This window comes from Micromys minutus, assembly GCF_963924665.1.
Source record: "Micromys minutus genome assembly, chromosome: 26".
Lineage (NCBI taxonomy): Eukaryota > Metazoa > Chordata > Mammalia > Rodentia > Muridae > Micromys > Micromys minutus.
In genome coordinates, this window is record NC_137961.1 from 18,340,396 (window position 1) to 18,361,519 (window position 21,124).

Genomic DNA, 21,124 nt, shown 5'->3' on the forward strand with positions numbered 1-21,124 from the left:
AATGTGGTTAAGACAGAGTTGAATAATAATCACTAACACTTTACAAGACATTTAAAGAAATCTTCTGCCTGTCCATGGCTGAAACACAGGGGATATCAGATGGCAGCCACCTGGCTGTTAAACATCCATTGTGCCACTTTACGGGGGCCAGGCAAGAGGGTTCCACTCCTTTCTGTTCCTGACATGTTCAATAATGTCTTGGACTTGGATTCTCTGGTGTGATTTTAATACACATGTGCCCCTACTGTATCAGTTAACCCTGACGAATGTGTAGGGCAGTGCTCTTCCTGCTTCCAAGAATAACTCATTCACCAGTGTGAGCTGCACGGTTGAAGCTGCTTTCTCAGGTTCAATCTGGAGTCCAACGATCCTCCGCTTTCAAAATGGGATAAGAAGTTGGTTGTAAAAGTTTCTCAAGGTGACGTACTTCCTGATAAAACTCTGTTTTGTATGACTTGGAGTAGTGCAGGGTAAGGTGTAGACTTGTCTGAACAGGACTCGAAACATATGATGTGAGTCATACCTAAGTGTATTCGATACATGTACAGTCAATTCTAAAGCGTTTGTAATAACAAAATAAATATTACTAATAATGTCATAAACAAGTCACCAATAAAAGGAAAGGAAGCTCAAAACTTCAAAGAGCTGAGTGCGTACTGACAGTATAACTAGCCATAGATTGCTTAATATATTAATGCTTAGCTGTGATTCCTAACCTACTGAAATATTAATTGTAGTATCTTATATAAAATCATATTTACCAATATAAATATGTTAAATATCAGTATAAATATATATTCTTCATAATGAACAATTGCTTCTTTGAATTAGGTTAAAAATCACCAAGACAAATTTATTTTGGATCCTGTGGATGACCTAAATTAATGTTTCTGTTAAATATGTGTAGACTAAATAAACATGGTAAATACTAAAGAAATCACACTTAGCACATTATAAAATATTTATTGTTCAAAGTAGTGGTAAAACCATGTTTAATTTAGGATTCCATAGACTCCTAACAGATATTTTCTTTTTTTTATTAGATAAGTTATGTTTTGACATTTCAAATCTTATCCTCTTTCCCAGTTTTCCCTTCTCCCATCCCCTCTCTCCCTGCTTCTGTGAGGATGCTCCCCCTCCCACTCACCCACTCCTACCTCAATACCCTGGCATTCCCCTATATGGAGGAAAGGAGCCTTCACAGGACCAAGGGCTTTTCTTCCTATTGATACCAGCCAATGCTATCCTCTACTACATATTTGCAAAATACAAATACGAACAGAGAGATTCTTATATAGTCTTTACTGACTATAGTAATTAGGATAGCTGATTGCAGGGCCAATGCCTTTGCTTGGTTAATTCTGATATAAGATGTGGAACAGTATCTGCTAACCTCCGTATTGTCTAGCCAGTGGAGTAGAGACACACAAAACGCAAGGTTTCCAAATGCTGCAATGCAGAATCACATGGAGAACATTTTAAAAAGTCTTAATCCTTGGGTCATAAACAATAACGCTATGGATGAGATGCACATCAGTTGTTTGACATCGTTCTAGGGAATTGCAATTTAAAAATTAAGAAGACCATTGCTATAAAGGGCTGAGTCATTTTGAGACTGCTTCTCCTTGTCTCCTTTCCCCCATTCTCTGTTCCTGAAAGTTCAGAATCAGAAGAGATAAAGATATCTACCAGTCACACACATTTGCTGGGAACACAGCTGGCATTGAGGTAATCATTGGTTAAATTGGCAGTTAGGCAGTTATAATTATTAGTCAAAGGATAGGCCATTCACAGCTTGCTTAGAAACCAGTTCTTTTAAATCAGAGAACCTCAAAGGCAAGGGAAAATTATTCCTGCATGTGAACCCTGGGTTCAGATCATATAGTTGTACCATCTTTAGCTAGTGTCAGAAAACTTTGAAGAAATGAGTTTGACGTTCAAATACAAAACAAAGGAAAAACTCAATTCAGTAGTAAATCTAAAAGCTGTCCAGAGAAGTGATTTAGAACTAAAATTACAATGTCTGGTTTGGAAGTTAGGCTTACAGGTTCATATAAACACATCCTCATTTTATTATAAATTCAGTAATAATGTGTGGAAACTCAGTGGTAATTGAATTAGATTAGGTATATTTACCATTTAAGATGGTTAATGACCGATTGCTGCTGTTGCTGTAACTATTGTTCTTAGATCAGAAAAATGTTACGATTCCTCCAGTCTTCCCCTACCTAGCCAGCCTGTGGGTTCTGTACTGAGCACAGAGAGGTGTGAGACTGGGTGACTTCTATGTAAAAATCTAGTCCTTAAACAAGAGTTTCACTTTTCCTTTTATTCTTGCAATGATAATTCCAGGCAAATTCACAGTAGGTCATCTTCTCTCTCTTGATTTGCCTGCTGGAATGTACTAGAACATAGAAGGAAGAGGCATGGGAAGACCCCCAAACCCAAGCCATTCAAGGCTGGTAGAAAAGAGACTAAGAAAGAAAAGCAAAATGGGAGAGTCTTTGTAACCTTCAACCAAGATCAGACCCCAAGATGTCTCAGGAAGCAGAGATTAAACCCGCATGCAAAGGTAAAGTGAAAAATGACTAGCTAAGTATTTGAACTCAATCTTGCGGTTCGACGTTTGCCTCAATAGACTTAAAATCTGTTCCAAGTGGTTGTCACTAAAGTCTGAAACTGTCCCTTTTACTGAAAGGACATTTTATACTCATGAATAAAAGTCCTAGCCCCACAGGAATACCCACTAGAAGGCATTATTGTTTAGATCTACATGGATTGAGAATAAAAATCTTGAGAAAAACAAAGAACCTCCAGTCCTGTGGTCCTAGCTTGGGTCATGAAAGTGGATCTTAGGCATTGGTCTATGCCTCGATGAATGCCAGAGGGAGGGGCTTGCTCCTGTGCTTTGTAAGTTATGTGACACCATTATCCTTCATTTATCTTTTCTGTATAAGGATACTATACTGATATACTACACAGATATAGTATAGTTTGAGGTTCCTATAGCTCTTCTAGTTTCAGCTTTATGTGTTGAGGCTGAGCACTGGTTCTTAGCAGTGACGTGTTGATTTTGGAAAGTGAGAGAAATGACCAACACATCTTAGTTATCTAAGCCAGGATCTTGGGAATAAGTCAGAAATTACAAGATTTCTTTAATGCAGGTCTTTTGGATCATCTTGTGGTTGGATGCCATTGGATCAAATATTTACTTCTGGCCCAAGTTGCATTATAGGAAAACAAAGTACAAAATTATAGTACTACTTGGCTCTTATGGTCTTTGGCGGGGGTAGCTTGCTTTTGAAGACAATGGGTGTGGAAAAATAATTATCATGGCTGTCTTATTTAACACAAATCCATGCTGTTAAATTAGAAATTGACTTGGGTTCCTAGGCCCCCAGTTTAATTAAATCAGAGAGTATGGGTTCTATTCACAGACATTGCTGATGTCAAAATATAGAGTTATCTCTTTGTCCTTGAAATTATTTATTCTGTTCCTTACTCTTCCAAGAGCTTTCACACTTAAGCACGCACACACACACACCACATGGTACCATATTCACACTGCTTCATACACTGCCTTAAGTTATTCTGAGAGTTCTCCATCCCATGACTTGGTAGAATGATATCGATCTGCAATGTAAAGACTGAAACGGTCTTCCCAGGATAAAGCGTTAGGTCTGAGAAGCTGTTTTCTTTTGAAAAAAGGAGATGATGAGACTCCAACAGTAGGTGTCTCTAAGGTTTCTCTGAAGAACACCCCTGTTGGTGTGTTACTCTGAATTTTTTTTTTTTTTTTTTTTTTGCTTATCATACAAACTTAAAAAAAAGTTCAAACAACCAGCTATGGAAATTTAACCATTAAGTTTGTGGCAGCTCTAGACAGCACACAACTGTCATGTTGATCGCTAACACTCGATGGCCCTATGAAGATGGCCGCCACTGTCTTCCTGGTGTATCTATCTCCCTAGCTCCGACTCTGAATTAAGGCCCTTCTCTCTTCCTGTCTTAGAGATGAAAAAGCACCAAGATGAAGCATTTTCCTCCCAATTCCTGTAGTGATTCTTATACATAATTTAGTCTTGATCCCAAACTAGTAACTAAGAAGTGTGGAAAGAGACAGTAATAGTTGAGAGAAATGAGAGTTAGGGCCCGGAGAATCTGAACTGGTTAAACCCTGCTATTCCTCAAAAGAAAGACATCTTTCAGAGTTTATGAGAAATCCAGTGGGTCTTGGAAAATCCTTGGCAAACCCCTCAGAATATGTTTCCAATGTTTTCAACTCAAACAAATTAAAAACATATTTTTTTCCTGGCACTTTCTTCCCCTGTTTTAAAGGATATGTGTGTAGTTTTCAGGGAAATTTCAGGCACGTGGTTCTAATTTTCACTTAACTCATCACGATATTATTTTGTAGGAGCTATTCAATGACTAAGAACCCTCATGCATCCTTTAAAAAATACATTAGTCCTTAAAAAAAAAAAAAAACAACTTATTTCTTTGAAATAGGAAGTCAGAGAAACCAGCGGGGAACACAGGGCAAGTGTTTCAGGACTTCTCTGGCAGAGCAAGATCAACTCTGCTCCATTTTCTTTAAATGAAACTAATTCCTTGAAGTCAGGTCCTTCTGGTCTTCTCTAGAAAGGCCATCCCAGAAATGAGTAAGCCCCCTAGTGTGTGATATGATTCCAGTTGGAGAAAGACCTCCTTTGCTATGTAACATGAGGGAGGACTGTGGAAACATTTCAAACTTTCCCATTGTGCCCTCAGATCTCTACTGATCAGAGGAAGACCCTACATTATCTTCTGGTAACTCTGCAAGATGAATACTTAGGCTTTCTCAGACAATAATCAAATGTTGACCATATGAACCTTTGGCCTCAAGTTGCAATAATTAAACAACTCCCCGTTTCCTTTAACAAGTTTATTTAATTTTTTTATTTTTGAAATTAAACTATAATTACATCATTTCCTCTTCCCTTCCTACATCCTCTTCCATGTATTCATCCTACTGGCCACATCTAAATTCATGGCCTCTGGCCTCTTTTTTGTTAATTTTGTTAAATGTTTTGAGTGGGAGAAAATAGTCTTCCCCAGGGATGAGTCTTCCAATTAATTAATTATCCAATAGCAAGTAGTCATCTCTGAAATCATGCACATATAAGTAACATTATAAGGACCAGATTGTAGTTACATGTTTGTGACCAAATTAACTTTTATTACACTGTTCTTATACACCCCTTTTCCTTCCAGAAAACTTCAGAAAGAAAAGGTTTTATAATGTCACAACCCAGAAATATACGCATACTGTGATATATACATGTGTATGCTACACACACATATACACAAATATATGTGTATATTACAGTATGAATATATATATATAGATATATAAGCACATATATAAATTTATTAACTATTCCAACCATATTTATTGATAATTAAAATAGTTCATGACTTTCTAAGATATCAAGTGTGCAAGTTTCAATAAGTAAGAATTATAACTTCAAGGAACTCAAAGAATACAGGTTGAAAACATAACTGTAAAGTCTATTAACTTGCAATCGTTGAAGTACATTAGAGGTGAAATGAGAACAGTGAAGCAAGTGGCTAATGAGGGATGAATCATAAGAGTAGCAAGGAGTCTGAATCTTACAACTAACTTGACTGACTCATCAGCACACGCACAGGGAAAGGTCAGTCTGGCCAATGAAGCTGGATAAACAAAGTGGGCTAAAAACGCTTGTCCCCTTTGAAGCATGGCCAGTCTTTTGGTATGAGTTGTTCATGCTCAAGAAGCCCAGTGATGAACATTGTTGGAAGTGGTACAGGTTCAGGTTTTATCACAACACAAATGGGGATAGTCCTAGTTGTGCTTTGTTAAAAATCTTCATGGCTTTATAGCCGGCTGAGTGGGACATGAGGTAGAGAGAGGCGGGGGGGGGGTAGGAGGGATGCAGAATTGCATCCAGTAGGCTCCCAGTCATGTTAGAAAAGTAATACTCGTATGCCAGCTTCTTAACCATATCATTTCTTTTTTTTTAAATTGGATATTCTCCGTATGTACATTTCAGATATTATTCCCTTTCCCCCAATCCCGTCTCCCTTCCCCCTCCCAATACCTCCATGAAGGTGATCCCTCTCCCAACCACCCTTTCCCACCTCAGTGCATTGGCATTTTCCTTCACAGGGAGAATGAGCCTTTGCTGGACCAAAGGCCTCTCCTCCCATTAATGCCAGAGAATGCTGTCATCTGTTGAATATGTACCTGGGGCCATGGGTCTCTCCAGGCAAACTCATTGGTTGGTGTTTTAGTCTCTGGGAACTGTGATAATTTTGTTAGTTGATAATTTTGTTTCTTTTGATGTAACTTTAATAGGGGGGTTTCTGCCTCCTTGCTCCTGAAACCTAGGTGACAACCTCTCAAGTCCTTAGTCTACTCTTCCATGTCCTCACCTCTTCCCATTGCTTGCTATAGACCCTTGAAATGTCAGATGATTCTCACCTGAAATATGATCTTCATGCCCACCCCCCAGGGCATTGGTTTCTTCAAGATATTTCTACTTTTATTGCTTATCTTTTGTTCTTTGTGACATTTACTTTGTTCGAGTCTTTTCTAGTCTACTCCCTGCCTTTGAATTGTTTGTCTCTTTGCTGTTGGTAAAGCTGGAAAATAGAACATGGGCCCTGTCACTGAGACACAGCTTCTGAATGTTTTATATTTGATGCTAATTATTTGTAAAAATCTCTGAAGTAAGACAATATATTATGCAACATTAACATTGTCATGTTTACTATATCAGTAATTCTGGGAACCAGTGTCGCTTTAGTAATTGTCAAAATTTATTTTCAATGATCAGGGACATTTCAACTCTCTCCTGTATTACTCAAAGAGATTTCTACACATTAGAACACATTGTCTCCATCACTCATTGAAAAATGAGTTTGTCCTGCCTTGCAAAGTATCACTTTCTGTAGTTGTTTAACATACATTTTTACTGTCTACCTTGGCTTAAAACAGTATTTTTGTATCTTTTAAAAAGATCAACAATGTGTTAAGTTTAGATACAGAAAAGTTAAGAACTCAATACTTGTTAAATTATTATATAATTATTATCATTCTCCATTATTTGGGAAAATGTGATAGTACAAGTGTTTGGATAGATCTGGATTAAAATGTTCACTCAACTATTTGGTCTACTTATATTATTTAGCTTTATCAAGCTTTAATTCTCCATGTTGCACATGGAGATCCTAAAGATGACATCAATATCATGAGTCATCCACATCCCATACTGAAATATCCTAAGAACCTAAAATGCTAACAAAATTTTACTATTTTAAAAACTCTTAAAATGCATATTATATCTATATAAACCAATTCATCCTCATAAAAACCATAAGTTAGATACTACTATTACACAGTTTTAGATAAGTAAATAGAGCTACAGAGTAAAACAATGGACTTGATAAAAATTTCTTCACATGTTTAGCATAAGGACTTAATATGTTTATATAAGGAAATCACCAGGCATAATGCTTAACACACTGCACATAAATGTTCAATATATGTCATTACTGCCCCTGTTACTCTTGCTATACTTCACTTGTAAGAGGGTCTGTGGCAGAGCCCAAAATTCTGCATATAAATTAGGATGATAATTATTATTCACTCATTAGATATCAAACCTGAACTCATTGACCAGGAAGCTTTATACTAGCCAAGGGAAAGCATGCAAATTGCATTTAGTAAATCATGATTTAGTCATCATGTTTAAGAAGCAGTTTAGAAATTAAAAGGACCGGCTTGATTTTCACTAGATGTGCTTGGTATGATGAAATTTAAAATGAGCTAAGGTTTTTAGTCCTCCTGGCCTTAAAACTGTGAAGGGGAAAAATCAAACAAAAGTTACAGAGATTAATCTTGAAACAGTCATACATGTTTCATTCATCTCCACTCTTAAGTTACGCTGAGGTTTAAAGGTGACAAATCCATGAGATGAGGAGGTAGGGTCTGCAAGCTGCCATCTTTGCTAATTCTTCTGCACACTTTTGTCTTATGAGCAAATTTATAATTGCCTCATGTTTCAGCTCTCTTTAAGTCACATCATCTGTATGTTGTAAAGTATCTTTGAAATAAACTCATATTTTAATCTCCGTCTTTCCATGTGTGTTTCATTTTCTTTAACCATTGGTTTTGAAATCCCTCTGCCTAGAGATTTTACACTAGTTTGGGGAGAGCTTGCCCCAACCCCCCATACTGACTCGCAGGGACTTGAACAGAGACTGGCACTTCATGAATGACAACAGATTCATCTCAAAAGGTTTCTCCTGCCTGGCAGGGTGGGCTTTAGGAACTGTGCCTCTCACCTCAGGACTGTCCTAACCCCTGTCCTACCACAGTGTTTCCAGAAACTGGGGAAGGGATTTTTAATGATTTCATGAAAGGACAAGAAAGGCATAAAGAGGGAAGAAGAAACAGGAAGATGGTGGAGAGGGAAGAATGTGTAAATTCTGAATGCCCAGTCTTCAGTTTTTATACTTGGTAAACTTTTCACAGTTGCCAAGACATTTGGAGAGATAAACAAACACTAATGAACCAATATAAGGACCAAGAAAGTTGGAATATTTAGAGATACTTTTAAATATTCAAAAATGCAGTGGCCTCTGAGGATCAATATCTGTTTTGCAAGCATTCTTGGTTTCTATTTTAAAATGTTTATTCCTCAAGGGCAGGAGCCTTGGCTAACATTTCTTTATAACAATAATACTCAGTGCATAGAAGGTTTTCAGTAAATGCTTGCTTATTCAATAAATGAATGAAGTTTCTATTCCCACATGAAAAGGTATTGGCAATTATATTGTAGAAAAAGCAACCAATATCTAGGAAGGAAACTCCCTGTCCAAGGGCTTTAAACAGAGAAACCTTATACCACTGATGAACATACACAAAGAATCAGGTATTGATTTTTCTTCTATTTGCATCAAAGGAATAATATGAATCTTGGCTATGTTAAAGAAGTAATACTGAAAGTAAAAAAAAATTGTTCAAAGTTAAAGCAAAGAGAAAATGGAAATTACATATGTAGAAATTACAAGCTAGAAGAAATTAATTTCCAGAGAAATAATTTTATACAACACGTTTATTAAACAATCATAAATCAACTTGTGAATCCTGAAAGGCACACACATTCTCGATACATATATAAGGATGAGAATCTGCTACATGAGGTCCCTTAAAAATGTCCCAGTCTTTCTGTATGGCCCAGGCAAGGTTCTTTTTTGTTCTTTTTCTTTCTTTGTTCTTTTTGTCTTCTTTCCTTCCTTCCTTCCTTCCTTCCTTCCTTCCTTCCTCCCTCCCTCCCTCTCTCCCTCCCTTTCTCCCTCTCTCCCTCTTTTTTCCTCCCTTCCTTCCTTTCTTTCTTTCTTTCTTTCTTTCTTTCTTTCTTTCTTTCTTTCTTTCTTTCTTTATTTCTTTCTTTGTTGCTGCTCAGCCTCAAGCCAGAATGTATCAACCTTTTAGTTTCACTTGCTTTCCCTCAAGTGAGAAAAATCTCCTTGAACTCTTGAGAGCAAGGGATGAAGAACCCAGAATATTTTGAGGATCCATCACAGATTATACTTCTCAAACATCATCTTTTATTGCTAAACTGACTTCAGTGCACAACTCTGAGATATTCTGTTTTAAGAAATCCATGTTGTTTCTTTGTCCCACAAAACACTCCTCTCTATTGCCTTTGTGTGGCATGAGTTATAGCCCAGAAAGGGGGTGGTCCTAGGAAGCTTTTACTATAGAAGGATATACCATGGTGTCATATTTTTCTCCTTCCTCTGCCCACACACCTTTTTCAACTGCATTTAATTTCCATGAAATAGTTATATACCAGTGTCACTTCCTATGACCACTCCCTTCTTTCAGAACATCATTAGTTTACTCTTCAGGGAACCTCAACTAATGCTCTACTCTTTATAGAAAAGTTGGATCAAATAATGATGGTGATCGTACTACCAATGACCATGAGAATGAGCACTTCAGGTTCTGCCCCAAGCGATTTATACATTCTGACTTGCTTAAGCCTCACAACCACTTCACGATGTGGGACACTACTATTCCCATCTTATAGACGAGATGACAGAAACGGAGAGGTTATAAAAAATATTGTCAATGTCCTACAAGCAGTAAAGTAGGTGAAGAGTGTTTATGAATCCCAGTCTTATAACCATTAAAATTTTAAACCAATGTCATAGCAGTCTATCCCACCTAGAGCATGGTGGAATACAGTGGGAAAGTATGGTATTCTGGCTTGCCAATCACCATGATACAAGCCTTGCTTTCATCTCTGCTGCTCATTAGTTTTAGGGTCCATACGCAGGAATGATGCTTTTTCTAGAGTTTGGAGAAAACTTGAGGAGAGGAAACACCAGTCTTTCTTGCCATCACTAAGGCTTAGCGATTTGATTTCGTCATATCCATTGGCTTCAAGAAGCCAGGCACAGGGAAGCACACTCTCTGCTCCACCCAATGCGCCAGAAGCCATTTGCCATGTAAAATTTCAATTATTAATGTACAAGTATTTAAAATATATACCCATTAAGGCTGGTAAAGTTGTGTCTGATTAACAGGCGTTTCATAAATGCACTGACACAAACTTTTTTTAAAAAAAAAATTAATTCAGCCTGCAAATGAACATCATCCATTTTGCTATCATATTTTATCAGTCTGTAAAGTGCATTCTCACTTCAGCTTTCAGCTATGAAGGCAGAGCACTGTGAAAAATGACAGAATTTTAATGAGAAAGTGAACAACATGCCATCAACACCCCTTTGCCAGTAAAAATGGCATAACATCAAAGCTTTAAATCATGTTCCCTCCACACCTTTGGACATCTGTGATTCTGTCTGAGTTCTCAAAATCTGCTACATCCATCACCAGGTGCAGCCTTTAAACATGGAGACACTGTCTACTTCACTGGTTGGCATGGCAACAGTTGTCAAATCATCCCTTGATAATGCTCTTTAATTGATTGTATAAATTATTCTGAGATATGTGATTGCGAAATGATGTACTGAGGCTCTTAAGTGAGCAGGTCGGCTGCATTCCAAGGTGCACCACATTCCCTGCCTTTGCCCATGAAAACGACCTCCTTAAATTGCCAAAACTCTCAGGATAGGGCATAAATAGTAAGTGTTAAGGAATACATTACAGTAGAGGCATAGGCAGTTGCCTCTTCGAGTGTATGCTAACTTTCCAAAAACCAACAGGCTGAGATGTGTACTGTAAAGCCACTTCTGAGGAACTGCATGCGGAAACGAATCTGTTGAAAGTTAGAACTGTATCAAGTGTATAAGGATTCAGTAGCTGTTTGCGCTAGTGGAGATGTTATAGGTTATCTGTTATAGGTGTGTTATGTTACCAACCACCAGTGTTTTCTTTATTCATTAACATACCCTAGGCTTTTTACTCTTTTCCTTTTCACCATACACTCAGTACAGAGGGTACTGCCATACAATAGGCTCTCTTCTTGCTGCCCTGCTTGGCTGAATGGCCTCCATGATTCTGGCAACTGTGCTCCCTTGTGAGAAGCATGGAAGTGCATGGACACTATCCCTAAAGCAGTCTGATATTTTCATTTCAATTCTGTTTTCCTATTCTACTCCTGCAAACCTGAAGAAGTTAAGCATGCTAGCGTTTACATAAATTTATCGTTAAGTGGCTTTCACCATGTAACTCTGTTCCTCAGCTGCAATTCTTCCTGGTACCTTATCAGAAATACATTTTTCTTAGGAACTTTGGGCTATGGGCTTAGTGAGCATTCCAGGATATTTTGGTGTAGTTCATATTTGCGTTAGCCTACACATGGAAATGAGTGGACACTTTAATACTATCATTTCATGGAGCATGTTTATCCAACGACTTGCATTCAGTTGGTCTGAGGTAACCTGTATTTTCTTGAAACTTAAGAAAAAGACATTTTGAGTGTAAGGTGTCCTTACAAGTTGTTATGTGTTCTTCATTCATTTATTCGTGTTTGGTCACAATTTAAAATTTATTTCTTAGTCACACTTCTAACATTTACTTATACATTCATGTCATATACCTCTTCCAGCTTTGGAGACATCACAAAAAAAAAAACAGGCATATGCTAGATGTCTTTAGTAGTTATTGCTAAGTTCCTGAGACTGGCACATTATAAAAGATTTGGTTTGTATTTGAATGCAGTTGTTCAAGGTTGAGACGTTCAGGATCTGCAGAGAAAAATTGGTTGAGAGTTTATGATTTCATCATTCTAGCATGGCGAGAGAAACAAAAGAGCAAGCAGGTCTTGGGTGGAGAAGGTCACATGGCAACAGAGGGAGTAGAAAAATTCAGTTCCTCCTATAACAACTAATCTGATCCTGTGTTGTGGAGCACTTATTCCTAGAACAATGTGAAACCATGTTAAGGACCTAAAGGCCTCTTAAGGACTCTAGGATCTCTTAAATCTGCAACATGGAGACCTAAGGTCACCATGAGTTCTGGCAATGTAAAGTCTTTTTCTAAGCAACGATAAACTATACATTGAGACTGTGTCATGATACTTTATGAGGGAGCAAATGAAAATAAGTAATTACAATTTATGAGAAAAAACATGTAGGCATTTAGCTATAAGAAGGGATTCAGCAGATGTGCTTTATATAGGGCATCTGAAAGCTAAAGAACAATTATATCTAAGTCTGTGCTGAGATAGAACTCAGTGAAAGGATTCATTTATGTGATTGGAATATTTTAACACAAAAATAATGACCTGTATAAGCTATACTGAGGGATAAGACTTTCCAGGAGGTGGAAAAAAACAGCCATGGCTTTCTTCTTCCTGACTTCTATGAAGTGCAAACATCAGCCCCATTTTTCCCACTGACAGAGGTATTGTTGCTATACCACTTCCCTACCAAACTGGTGAACTGTGCCCTCAAACCATGTGCCCAAATAAATCCTTCCTCCCTTAAGCTGCTTCTTGTCACGGTTGTCCTCACAATAACTTTTAAAAAAGGGATCAATTTGGAAAATTGGCACTGAAAAGTAGGATAGTTTTTTAGTGGTCAAGTTATCTATATTGTTTTAGGGCTTGAGAACTGGTTTAAGGGAAGAATATAAAAGATTTGTGGTATTAGCCAAAGAAACACTAAAGTATTATAAACAGAATGGGCCACCCTGGAGCGAATCTAAAGACCAGAATGCCGATGGGAATGCAGACAATAAAGGTTGGGAAGTTGAACTATTGGGAATTGAGTTAGAGGCCATTTGTGTTACATTCTGGTAAAGAATTAGGCTAAATTTTGCCCATGTCCTGAAAATTTGAGGGAGAATGAATTTAAAATTATTGGACTACTATATTTCAAAGAGGAAAAAGTACAGCCAACCCAGAGACTGGAGCCAGCACATGTTTCAAGCCACTCTTGACTCCTTGCATTTCTCACCATGAGGGACTGTAACCTCAAACAGTGAACAAGAGACAAAGACAGACAGGGAATCAGAGAGGGAGACAGAGATACACAGAGACAGACATAGAGACAGAGACAAAGAGGGGGGACGGAGAAATAGAGAGAGTGGGGGGAGGGAGATGCTTAGCTCAGTTTGGAGATGAGAGATGAGGTTAGGATTTGGAATATGATGCTCTAAGCTACAGTGTAGAGGACAAAGCATTGTGTGAAGACATGAAGTAAGTAGATAGAGTCAGACGCCTTCAGATCAGTGATACAATAGAATCTCTGTAACTAATAACTCGGGGTTGGGCATCTACTTGCTTAAATGGGTTGCAGTCTCATCAGCGCCATATTGTGACGCCATCATGATTTCTCGGTCTTGCCTTGTTACAGCATCCTTCAATGATCCACTATCAGAGGAAACAAAATGCCATCCTGACCTTTAAATGTAGAGTGATAATGAAAGTCTCAGATACTGAGAGGGTCTAAGAGCTTTGCTTTTCGTCATTTATCAGCAGCACTGCGTGATGAAACCACCATTTTCCCAAGTAATTTCCATGATAACCGAGCAGTCATCCATTCCTCCTGAACAACACATGAAGAGTTTTTTGTGCTTTCGTGTCTTTTATGTTGTTCTGTAAATGCAATTGTTAATGTTTAACATCACTTATGGATGCTTTCGCAAGACAATTTTTATAAACTTTGTCTACCCTGACTATTATTGCCCCATGTTATTTCCGATTTTGAATTTTAGTGTCTTATAAACATCAAAATTTCATTTGGAACTAGTCCCAAAGATCTTCAAGCCAAGTCACATAGCAAAAGACATTTTAAACAATCCAGTGATTGAGTGTTCATTTGCAATTGAAGAGGCCCAACATTTCAAATAATCAAATTAGATTGTATCAGCAAAAAAAAGTTTAGATGAACTTTGTAAATGACCATGCAACAGAAACTGAAATTTTGAAGTGCCTCTGCACTCAATATCAATTTAAATTATTTGAAAAGAGTATTCTGATGATTAGAAGAAGTGGTAGAAGAGGCCTTTTTTTGTTGTTTTAATTTTCATGTACAATGAGGGCAGTGAACTTGCTACAATGAAGCCTAAAAATTTTTCTTGTCATGTCTCATGAAGCTAAATAATTTCCACTCTCTCCTATACCTTACTTTCCAAAAAGGACTCTGTAAACACCCACACACACACATACACACACGCATGCATGCATGCACAGGAACACACATACATGCACAAGAACACACACTCTCTCTTTCAGATGTCAGAGTACAGTTTCATCCTATCATTCAGAGGACAGAGAAGCTCATAAGTAAAGCTGGAGGAAAGTTCTGAAGTCAAAGGCAAGAAATAGCGAGTGACTGAGAGACAGGTGATTCTTATATCTTGTCTTGTAAAAGACACTCTAGAGACTTGTTTTAAAGGCAGTATTAACAGGAGAAAATACAGAGACAAAGTCTGAAGCAAAGGCCGAAGGAAGGTCCATCCAGACACTGCCCCACCTGGAGATCCAGTCCTTATTCAGCCACCAAACCCAGACACTATTGCTGATGCCAAGAAGTGCATGCTGACAGGAGCCTGATATAGCTGTCTCCTGAGAGGCTCTGCCAGACTATGACAAATACAGAGGTGGATGCTCATAGCCAACCTTTGTACTGAGAACGTGGTCCCCAGTGAAGGAGTTAGAAAAAGGTTTGAAGAAGCTGAAGGGGTTTGCAACCCCATAAGAACAACAATAGCAACCAACCAGAGCTCCCAGGGACTAAACCACTCTCCAAAGAGTACACATGGATGGACCCATGGCTCCAGCTGCATATGTAGCAGAGGATAGCTTTGTTGGACATCATTGGGAAGAGAAGCCCTTGGTCCTGCTAAGGCTCAATGCCCCAGTTTTTGGGAATGTCATTGTGGGTAAGTGGCAGGGAGTCGCTGGGTATGGGGACACCATTAGAAGCAGGGGGGGGATGAGATAGAGGGTTTATGGGGGGGACCAGGAAAGGGGATAACATTTGAAATTTAAGTAAAATATATCCAATAAAAAAAGACAATATTAAGATGGTGTCTTAAAGTTTTCCTAACTTGTTATGAACAAAACTCTAAACCTGGCATCTTCCAAAATTTTCCCTGAGGCAATCTCATTCCTTCATGAAAAACAATTTTGTAAAATTGCATAGATAGATATATAGATTAAAAAAATAACATTTTTACACCTAAGGTTACATTTATTGACAAGCATGTCATAGGAAAACGGAATCTCAGGAATTGCGTAGACATCAGGAATGGAGCACAGGAATTATCTTGTATACTACAAAATAATGTACCAAGTTCTCTCCATTCTCTCTCCATTTTCAGACTGTACCCAACAGGAACACTGTACACGAAGCACCAGCAGTTAGAGAGAATTTGCCGAGAAAGGAAGCCATCCATGAGTTGACATACATACAGAAGCAGAGCGTGGTATCTGGTCCATCATGGCACAGTGCATGCTGGAGATGTTTTTGTACTGATGCCTTCGTTATAATCATTAAGAGCAACATTGTGAGCTCTTAGGGAGAGCAGGACTCCTAAAAGAAGCATGTATAGCGATTTCTCCCAAAGCAAAATGAAACCATTCCTTTGATGAGTAGCTCCTGGGTGATTATTACTTGTTAAACAATGGGACCGCAGAAAGTTTACTATGCACTTGGGAATATGGATAAGGAAATGAATAGACAGAGTGTAGAGCTGCTAACATTTACTTGGTGTGTTTACGTGGTAGATTTTTCTGTTAATTTTGTTTAATTTCACAGAACCTAGCTGGTTCTTATAGAAATTTCTGATTGTATTTCAGTATCTGTTAGAATTGCTATTGTCATTCTATATTATAGATGAAGAAACTGAGACCCAAGTACTCCAGATGTCCCTGAGCTCATGCAGCTGGTGAGTGGAAGAGGGGTGGTAGAGAGGGGGGGGAGGGAGGGAGGAAGGGAGGGAGGGAGAGGGAGGGAGGGAGGGAGAGAGAGAGAGAGAGAGAGAGAGAGAGAGAGAGAGAGAGAGAGAGAGAGAGAGAGAGAGAAGATCATGGAGGAAAACATAATTGAAATTTATTTATTTTTAAATAAAAACTTTACTTATCACTTAGGAGCATAAGGCAAGTTTTTGGAAAATGGAGTTGGCACTTTCCTTCTTAGACATTTATCATGGGTATAGGATTGATTAGTTCATAGAGTTTACGTTTGTAAAACATTGACACAAAGCATGTACTATACAAATATTCAGTATATTTTGAAAGGTTGTTATAATATCCAGAGGCTGTACATAATGGTATATCCCTATAACTGCAGTACTTGAGAGATTATGAATTTGAAGCCAGCCTGGCCTGCATAGAGAGATCTATTTCCTACCTTCTGCTCTTCAAAGAACAATTGATATGACTCGTTATAAAGAAGATTATGAAAATTATTTGATTTAAAATCTTCCACCTCAGCAAAACATTTCTTCACCTAAAGTAGAATGCCGAGGCTGCTGTGACTAATAGGTGTAAGTGTTAGAGATGATACAAGCTTGGACCCAATTCAGATTCTATGAATGAGCATTCCCGGATTCCAGGCATACATTTATTTCTTAACTGTTGAACAAGCACTTTAACAAGTTTATTTATTAATAGTTTGGGTAAATGAAAAAACTCCTATAATTAAAGAAAAATTTTATGATACAATTCAATGTAGAGTAAGGAAGTAAATGGTAGTTGTTGTGACTGATGCTATAAATTCAATGAGGATTGGGGAAAAAAATCAGATTGACTTTGAGTGTGTGTGTGTGTGTGTGTGTGTGTGTGTGTGTGTGTGTGTGTGTGTGTAAGAGAAAGGAAGGGAAGGAGGGAAAGAGGGAGGGAGGGAGAGAGATTAATATAGATACAATTGTGGAAAAGCAAAGGAATGAAGCCCATCAGATTGCTCTCTTTTTTTGTGTTGTTTTGTTTTTGTTTTTGTTTTGTTTTGTTATAGTAGTTAGGGACCATGTAGCTGATCATTCATTTGAATGGCTCTAGAGTCTAATTTGTTTTGTTTTGATGGTCTAACAGAGAGATGGCTCAGCCTAGATAACCAGGCACTGGGCTGATAGATATCAGTTTTCAGGAGGAACCAGGCTCAGAAATTGGTCTTAAGTATACACACTTACTAGCACAGCTTCTTGGCTCTGGAGTCCTGAAAATGCGCCTTACTGCTCTGAAAAGCTGTTAGAACTAGTCTTAGTATGAGTGAGTCTCACTCACTCTGGTAGAAGGTTCAGATCCAATCACTCTTAGAGTGTTGACAGTCAGCAGGCACAGCCTTTCCCTTCTCCTTGGATCTTACCACAATTCATGATGACTCCAGGGCCTGCCTTATGTTTCTGCAAAGTGTCAGTGCTAGAAATTTGTTATTTGGCTTCTTTTCCTTTAAATTTTATTCTTTCCACAACTAGAGTCTGTTCCATGCAGCATCCATGGAATACATGACGTGTACCAAAAAATACCTTTATGTCATATTCTTAGGTGTTCTTATTATAAGGGGGAACCAAGACCTGATGACGAATCATTGGTAGATTAAATCAAATGAATTGTGGGTATACCAACATTTTCATATTTCAGAAATCTCCACATTTTGAAACTCTTTGACCTTCGTGCCACCAAGCAGTTACAGTGAGATCATGATTCAAATAAGTTGAAGAGAGATAATAGTTAAACTCTCCTCTATGTATTATATAGGGGACTTTGATGACCCATTGTTCTGTCTTCGTGGTGGCCTTCTAGCTGTCTCATGTACACACACACACACACACACACACCAGAATATGTCACAAATTCAAAGCTTCACAAGGATGGTTTCATATTCCCAGAAAATAGTTATCATAGTGCTATGTAAGGTGTATGGTTTACTTTTTTTTTTTTTTTTTTTTTTTTTTTTTTTTTTTTGCTTTATACCCCTACTCTGCCTGACTACTCTGCCCACCCCATCTTATCATCTATTGTTCTGAACTAGTTTGTCTGTGCTCTGGACCTTAGTACAATGCCTGTCATGAAAACATGACCCTACCTTTTGTACTCTGATAACTGTTCTGTACCTACATATATGTATTCGGAATCCTTATTCAAAATGTATCTGGAACGGACTTTGCTGTTCAATCAATCTATACAATACTCATTATAAGCACCCTCCATTATCCATCAGAAAGGAATACTATCTACCTATTTAAGGCATATACCAGAAATGGTTCCATTTTTTAATCTGCTTGACTGGGTACATACATTGTAAAGGTTCTCACAGATTGTTAAATTCAGGAGGCAAATCAGTGGGGAATTCCACTTCTTTGATTGTTTTAGTTGACTTTATTTACACAGCTAAATAGCCTTCCCAGCACTACAGGACAATTGGTGGTTGCTAAATCATTACAAAGCCTTTGTTTAGGTTTTAACACCATTGTATACTGTTTTGCTAATAACTATTTCCTTATACTCTCTGGCTGCTCTAACCTTCCTCCAGCTATCCCCACACCCCAGCAGTTCATTTTTGTTTCCCTTCATGGCAAAAATGTATCATCTCTATTGCCTGTACATGGGACTTCAGTGAGCCCACAAGATTACCATTTTCCTTGGGGTTCAAGGAAATACCTAATCAGTATCTTGTAGTAACTTAATGACCCCACTGAATGGAATCTTTCCTTGCAAATTTTTATGGTTGGTATTAAATGGAACTCAGTCTAAGTCCAGGTCCTTAGGTTCACGCCCAGATACCCATTCCTCACACTTAGCCTATTACTGTTTATCATTTCCCCTGGTTATATTCCTCTCACCAATTTCCCACTCAGTAGAGAGTTTTTGTGAGTCAGTCAATTTTACTTCAGTCTCAAAGCAAGATTTCGTGAGTTTCAATTAAGTATTTTTCTAATGTGCGAATATACAGTGCCTACTACAAGATTTCCTTAGTTCACTAATTACATAATGAAACTGAAAGGAAATCAATCAAGATCCCCTGCTTATTAAAACCCATGCTGTTGTGCTGTTTATTGCTTTTTCTGTTTCTTCTGGATTTCACAGACACAGGTTTCTTCTTAACTATACTTCTGTTTTGACAAATAAACCTTTGTCGCGCCTCCTCCTTCCCCCACCAAAAACCAAACCAGTCTTACATTTCCCCTTTTCTTTGTCTTAGCTCAGTCAGTGCTGACTTCAAGGTGATATTTAAGACGGGCTGGTTAAGCACTTTTCTGACAATTTTTTCATTCAAATTATTAGTTATTTATAATCTATGAAGCTCTCAGGATAATCTAATTCATAAAATACATTTTTATAGTCCCTTTGGAAAGGATGCTGTGTCTGATGAAAGTGAATCACAGTTTTAGATTTCAGAATTTATTGGTCTCCTCACGAAGAAAAGGCAAAAAGTTGTTCAACGTATTAGTTGTTTAGCTCCTGTAAGATGTACCACAAATTTTTGGTTTAAAGCCACACAATATTTTACTGTTTTATAGAAAACCTCTGTGGGATATCTGTTGTGAAGATCTCGCCTGTCCGGTCTTTGTTTCTGGAATTAACAATAATTCTTGATGTCTGGCTTGTGGTTGTGTCACTATAATCTGGCCCTTCCTATCGGAGGGCAGTTCGTGTGTCTTCTCTGCCTCCTCGAGTTTGTCAAACATGCTGCCTTTTCTTGTCAATAAACTGACTAGCCATTGGGTTTAGAAACTTTCCTCACTTAGCATTCACTAATCTAAATGTGATTTTATCTATCAATTCTTTTTGTCTGAGTAGACTCATATTCCCAGGTAGCAAAGGTTTGGTCTTTATAAATTTGGATTTTGGAAGATGGTCCTAATTATAGGCAAACTCTAGATTCTGACTATTTATTTATATACTTTGAAAATATATCAGGAGAAAATAGTGTTGTTTCCTGGTTCTGGATTGTTTTCCTACCCAAGAGACCCTAGGGTATTTTCAGTAATGACCTATTTTTAAATTTTTTTTTCTACCAGAGCTATACTGATATAGAGGAGGATGCTTGCAGCTAACCATAAGACTGAACACAAGGACCCCAATGAAGAAACTAGAGAAAGGACTGAAGGAGCGGAAAGAGTCTGCCACCCCATGAGAAGAACAAAATTATCAACTAAGCAAACCCACCACAGCTTCCAGGGACTAAAGCACCAAGCAATGAGTTCACATGGAGAGACTCATGGCCCAGGTGCAGAGGAGAACATTTTCTGGGGTCAATGAGAGGAGAGGCCTTTGGTCCAGCCTCAGAGGCAACACTTTAGATTGACCATTGTATCACTTACAATAATCGATCACAAATCAGAACTGTGCTGATACATTGACTATACTAAATAGTAGTATTATTAGCCCTAATGAAAAGTGTGTGATAGTTTGCATTTTGTAACACAAATAATTTAGCTACTGGTTTCAGAATCTATGAAAATCTCACAGTTGACTTTCGTGAGCCAGGATGAATTTATTCCAGCACGGCACTTTTTAATCAGTTTTCTATATGATGGTGTAGGAAAACATGCATATCATATGGAAGATAACCATTAATTTAGTAGTATTATAGGTTAGAATATTGAAGATACACAAAAGAAAACATTGCCCCAGCATTCTATCTTTATTTTTAAATCTAAAAATTCAAAAAC